Source organism: Alligator sinensis, unplaced genomic scaffold (genome assembly GCF_000455745.1).
Source record: "Alligator sinensis unplaced genomic scaffold, ASM45574v1 scaffold112_1, whole genome shotgun sequence".
Classification (NCBI taxonomy): domain Eukaryota; kingdom Metazoa; phylum Chordata; order Crocodylia; family Alligatoridae; genus Alligator; species Alligator sinensis.
Genome location: NW_005841892.1, coordinates 4,374,915 through 4,380,851, shown reverse-complemented (window position 1 = coordinate 4,380,851; position 5,937 = coordinate 4,374,915).

Sequence of the window (5,937 nt, the reverse complement as noted above, 5' to 3'; positions counted from 1 at the left end):
GAACCAAATTGGGGACAGCTGATAACTGACACCCAGGAAAAAGTCAACCTGCTTAATAGGTACTTTGCATCGGTCTTTCATCTGCCCAAAGAGACCACCCTGCCTAGTATGATGTGGGACGGCCAGGGTGAGGCGTATTTATACCTAGCATTGGTGTAGACCTTGTAAAGGAGCACCTTGAGAGGCTGGACACCTTCAAATCAGCTGTCCCTGACAGATTACACCCTAGAGTACTCAAGGAGCTGACAGGTGTCATACCCCAACCACTGGCAAAAATATTCCAAAACTTGTGGTGCTCAGGTGAAGTACCTGAAGACTGGAAAGAAGGCCAATGTGGTGCCCATCTTTAAGAAAGGGTGGAAAGTAGATCCCGAGAAGTACAGACCAATCAGCTTGACCTCAATCCCCAGTAAGATTCTGGAGAAAATTAACAAAGAGACCCTTCTTGATAAGCTGGCTAAGGGCAACATCCTGAGGGACAGTTAGCACGGGTTTGTTGTGGGTAGGTCTTGCCTGACCAATCTCAACATCTATGATCAGGTGAAATATCACCTGGACAAGGGAGAAGAGATTGACATCATATATTTGAACTTTAAAAAAGCCTTCGATCTGGTGTCCCATGATCTCCTCATGGAAAGTTCAGCCAACTGTGGCCTCAGCTACACCACAGTCCAATGGCTGGGAAATTGGCTCCGAGGTCGGACCCAGAGAGTAGTAGTCAATGGTAGTGAATCATAATGGCACTCCATGACCAGTGGTGTCCCCCAAGGCTGTGTCCTTGGACTGGTTCTCTTTAACATCTTTATCAACAATGTGGACTTTGGTGTCAGAAGTGCACTGGTCAAGTTCACCGATGACACTAAACTTTGAGGCATAGCATCCACTCCTGAGCACAGGCTAATGATCCAGGCCTACTTGGATAAGCTTAGTAAGTGGGTGGATACAAACCTGATGATGTTCAATACCGATAAATGCAAGGTACTCCACCTTGGTAGTCGGGGGGAGGGGGTGGAAACCTGCACCATGCTTATAGGCTCAGCGGTGCTATGCTCGCTAGCACCATGGCTAAAAGAGACTTGGGGGTCATGATTGACCACAAGGTGAACATGAGACACCAATGCAATGCCACAGCTGGTAAAGCAAACAAAACTCTGGCTTGCATCTATAGATGCTTCTCAAGTAAATCTCAGGATGTCATCCTCCCACTGTACTCAGTCTTGGTGTGGCCACATCTGGAGTAGTGCATCCAATTCTGGGCTCCACAATTCAAGAAGGATGTTGAATAGCTTGAGAGAATCCAGAGGAGAGCCATGCACATGATCAGAGGGCAAGAGAATAGGCATTATGAAGAGAGGCTGAGTGCCATGGGACTCTTCAGCCTGGAAAAGTGCAGGCTCAGGGGGAAACTGGTGGCTGCCTATAAGTACATAAGGGGTGTACATCAGGATCTGGGGGAACGTCTGTTCACCAGAGTGCCCCAAGGGATAACAAAGACTAATGGTCATAAACTCCTCCAAGACCATTTTAGGCTGGACATAAGGAAACATTTATTTCCTGTCCGAGCTCCCAAGGCCTGGAATAGACTCCCTCCAAAAGTGGTGCAGGCACCTACTCTGGATTCATTCAGGAAACATTTGGATGCCTATCTTGCTGGGATCCTTTGACCCTAACTGACTTCCTGCACCTGGGCAGGGGGCTGGACTTGATGATCTTCAAGGTCCCTTTGAGCCCTAACATTCCAGCCCCAGACTGCAGTCCCCCCCAAATCCAGAATAACATTCCATCAAAGCATGGCTAGGTGGGATGGAGGTGGGTGGGGGTGGAACAAAGGAAAGATCAACAAACAGCTTTGGTTCAGCCACAGAGGGCACTATAGCCATGCAGAAGTGGGAGCTGTTACATTTTTCCTTGTTGAATTTCATATGATCGATTCTGGACAATTTTCTAGTCTACCCAGGTCATTCTGGATCCTGTTCTTGAGAGTGGGTGCAACTCCACCCAAATGGTGTTGTCCACAAATGTGATAAGTGTGCATTCAATCCCATTATCCAAATCTTTAATGTAGATGGTGAGCAATACCAACCCCTGGAGAATCCCACTTGATACCACCTCCTAAATAGACATTGAGCTACTGTTGACTAAGCATTGAGCATGATGAGCCAACCAGTTATATATCTACATTACAGTGCTCTCAACTAGTCTATATTTCCTGAGCTTGTTAATGACAACATTGTGGATAATGGTGTTAAAAGACTTGCTAAGATCAAAGTATACCATTGCTTTGCTCTCTCTTCCTTAGCGCCTGCCAGCTCCCTGTAATCATGGAGCTGGGGCTGGAAACAAGCTCCCCAACCCCCTGCTTTGTGATTCCTGGGAGCTCCCTGCACGGGGAGAGTTCCCCACCCACCCTGGAGCTGGCTGGAACCTGCCTCTGACCAGGACAGTTTCCGGCCAGCCCTCGGCTGTGCAGGGAAGTCTGCATGTGCAACCTGAAGGTGGTTGGGGACTGGCACATTTCAGGTAGTCCCCAGCCAGCTCCAGACTGCATGTGCAGACTTCCCCACACAGCCCAAGGCTGGCTGGAAACTGTCCAAGTCAGGGGCAAGTCCCACCCTCGTGCCCCGATCATATCACCAAGGCGTGGGGCTTGGAAAGAGCTGCAGGAGAGGGGCAAGTCTCAGCCCCCTGCCACATCTGCCAGTGCTACTGTATGTCTGCTTTGCAGACTGTGCGGTACCTGAATTAGCCTGGTTAACAGAAGCACTAATTAAGCCCTACCCAGGTGAGGCTCTGCTGCCATGACTCTACTTCTTGCATCAGATCTAGACTCCAGCTTGGACCTACCCAAAGCCATTGCATGATGCTGGCAAGTCACTTAAAACTACTTCCCAAGAGTGGTCAACAGTCATGAGTGTGGTGCCTCCTTGTTTTTGACAGGCTGGTTTGAAGCACCTGCAGGTGTATTGAGCATTCTGAATGGCAGCAAAGCCAGAAGGAGTGATGCTTTGAACACGTAAAATTATATAAAATGCCAAGTTGTCTTAAAAACCAGGCCTTTGGTGTCTCAGATGGACACAGATGTCCATTTTGCCCTTAATCTGTGCTTGATTAAAATAGATATAATACCACCTTTCCTCACAAAGTTGTTATAAAGGTACATTTAATAAAGTTTTACAGCAAATGGATATTAAGGTGATGAATGACATTAACAATAGATAAATGAATAACTCTGTATCCAGTAAAGGATTTAACTGGTATGTGGTAAATAATGTATTGAGCCTGAATGAGGATAAAAGGAAATATTGAATAGCCACTCATTCAATCAGCAGTGAATGACACAGGTCCTCTAAAAAAATAGTAGGAAATTGCTGAATTAAGATAGCATGGATAAGTGTAATTGTGGCATGTTCTAAATTTTTGAGTGCTTGACTTTGCAATTTCAGTGTTCTTTTTACATCATTTTCTTTAATGCATTTGACAGTGTATTTTTACATAATGCAAATGGGAAGAAGCTGAATGTGCTCCTGTTTCAAAAGTGATTTAATTTTCTAGCTAGGATGATTTTTCATTTCAATTGTTTCTTCATTCAAGCACTCCCAGCCTCTGGTCTATTTGGGGATTTTTGGACTACTGTTTAGAACCTATTTGCTGTCCATTCTCTGCTGCCTTGCATGCTGAAACCATGAAGTACTATATACTTCTTTTTAAAAAGGAAAAGTACCAGTAAATACTGGATAATTCTAGCTGAGGTCATAGTTTCTTCATGTCTAGACTTTGTTGGTAATCTCTGCCCCTGTATTACTGCTGTGCTTCCCATATACTTGGTGGTGCTGTGACCAAAGAGCTCTGCACTTTGTTGCATTAAAATGTGTTAAGTTTCCAGACAACTTTCAGCATAGTATCTTAGATTGTTTAGGTTGCTGTGTGATCTTTTATGTATTAAGGTTTTCCCTGTGTGGAAGCTTTGCTTAATAAACTTATGGTAAATTTGTAATAAAATTCTGACTGATGTGGCTCCATAATGCCCATTTTGTTAGGCACATCCTTATGAAGCCAGTCCCCAGTAAACAAGCAAAAACACTTCCACCAAAAATGTATTTTGTTTAGAATATTTGTAGGCAACTCCTTATGCAAAAAAGCACATAAAATATGGCTTTGAGTGGAATAAATGGACCGTTTAATAAAATTTATGCTAAATCAGGCATTTCCCTTATTTCTTTTTTTATTTTAATATGCTCTTACATAGGACAACATATATCTTTAAGGCTAGGGACATACATTACACATAAACCGGTTTAAGGGATCAGAAACTGGTTTAACCTGTAACAGAACAGATGATCAGTGCACATAAACCAGTTTGAAAATGGATAAAACTGGTTTGAGATAAAACTGGTTGAATGTAGTATCAGACTTAACTGACTTGGGTGAAACCAATTTATGCAATGTCTGTCCCAGACCCCTTCCTGGTTTAAGTTAAACTAGAGTCCCCCAGCATCCCAGATGCTTTGCAGCCCTGGGAGGGGCTCTCTGCTCCAGAGAACTGGGCTGGTCCCTCCCCTCTACTCCCTGGTTGCAGCTCCAGCTCCAGCAGGGATGGCAGGCACAGCAGTGTCTGCCTGGATTCCCCATGCCCCACCCCTCCCTCTCCCACAGAATGGATGTAGCCAGCATGTGGTATGCTATTAATGCTGAGGTATCTGTGTAAGGCAGACAGGACAGTGTCCACTTAGGGCTTTTCGGAGCTAATCCACAGGTCAGCTGGTGCCTCTGTTCCTTCCTTGGAAAAATTGATTAAGAAGAACTTGAACTAATGAGAGGGCTTTTGTTTGTATAGATGGGTTGCTAAATGCTCCATTATTAACTTCCTATTGGGCTGGTCAGGAGCAACAAGGCCAGGGGAAGAACCCCTCCCTAATCAGAGCATCATGTCAGGGCCTGGCCACACCCCTCCTCCTCAGCTCAGCCCTGTAGAAGGGAAGGGAGGGCTCACTCTAGCATCTGCTGACTTCTAGCCTGAGCCACTGCAGGCATGTGCCTGCATTTCTTCAGTCTAGAGGGAATGTCTGTGTGGTTACAAATGGGTTCAGCCTAGCCAAAGTCTTCTAACCTTCAAAGATTGAATCAATACAGAATCAGGCTTTTTGAATGTCTGTCCATAGCCTAAAAGAAAATAGCAATAAAGTAGACAGTCTTCATCAGTTGAATATGATCTTTTAATGTAATTATTGAAAATCTGTTGGATCTTTTGGTTTCATTTCAATTAGTATTGGACTTAAGCCAGCAAATTCAAATGTTCAAATTCTTGATGTGAATTTTTTTTAAATCTGAAGTTTGCATGGGATCTATATTGGGGATTTTGCTTAGTTTGGCCCAGTATAAAGGAAGAGGCTACTTACAAAGTGACTCTAATTTCTAAATAATCCTAGACCACCAAAATTGGAATATTCATATCGAAGGCATTTATACAAGTCTCATTCTAAAAATTTATGTCTTTTAAAAATGTTATAGCTTTTTCCATAATAACTTTCAGGTGGGTACTTCTGCATTTTATCAACTGTGCATTTTAATTTCAAAGAGATGCATGCAGTAAAATAATTTTCTTTATTATTTAAATATTGAAAAATTGTGCTTAGTACCATGTAAAATGTAAAGCTGAGAAATACACAGCTCCTGTCCTACCAACTTTTCAGCCTAAGTGCTGACAAAACAATAGTAATCTGGACGGTCTTAAATAGGTCCAAAGAGGAAGGTGATCACTATTTCAATTTTAAAAATGTAATAAATGAAAAACTGGTACATGGTTGTTGAAATGCAGGCTCCTAATACAGTCTTAGTCCACTTTTATTGGGAGCATTGCAATCTATGTGAACAGGATGTGTCATACTAAAGAACCAGGCTTAGGTTTTTAGATGAATGAAATGATCTGGAATCTGCTAA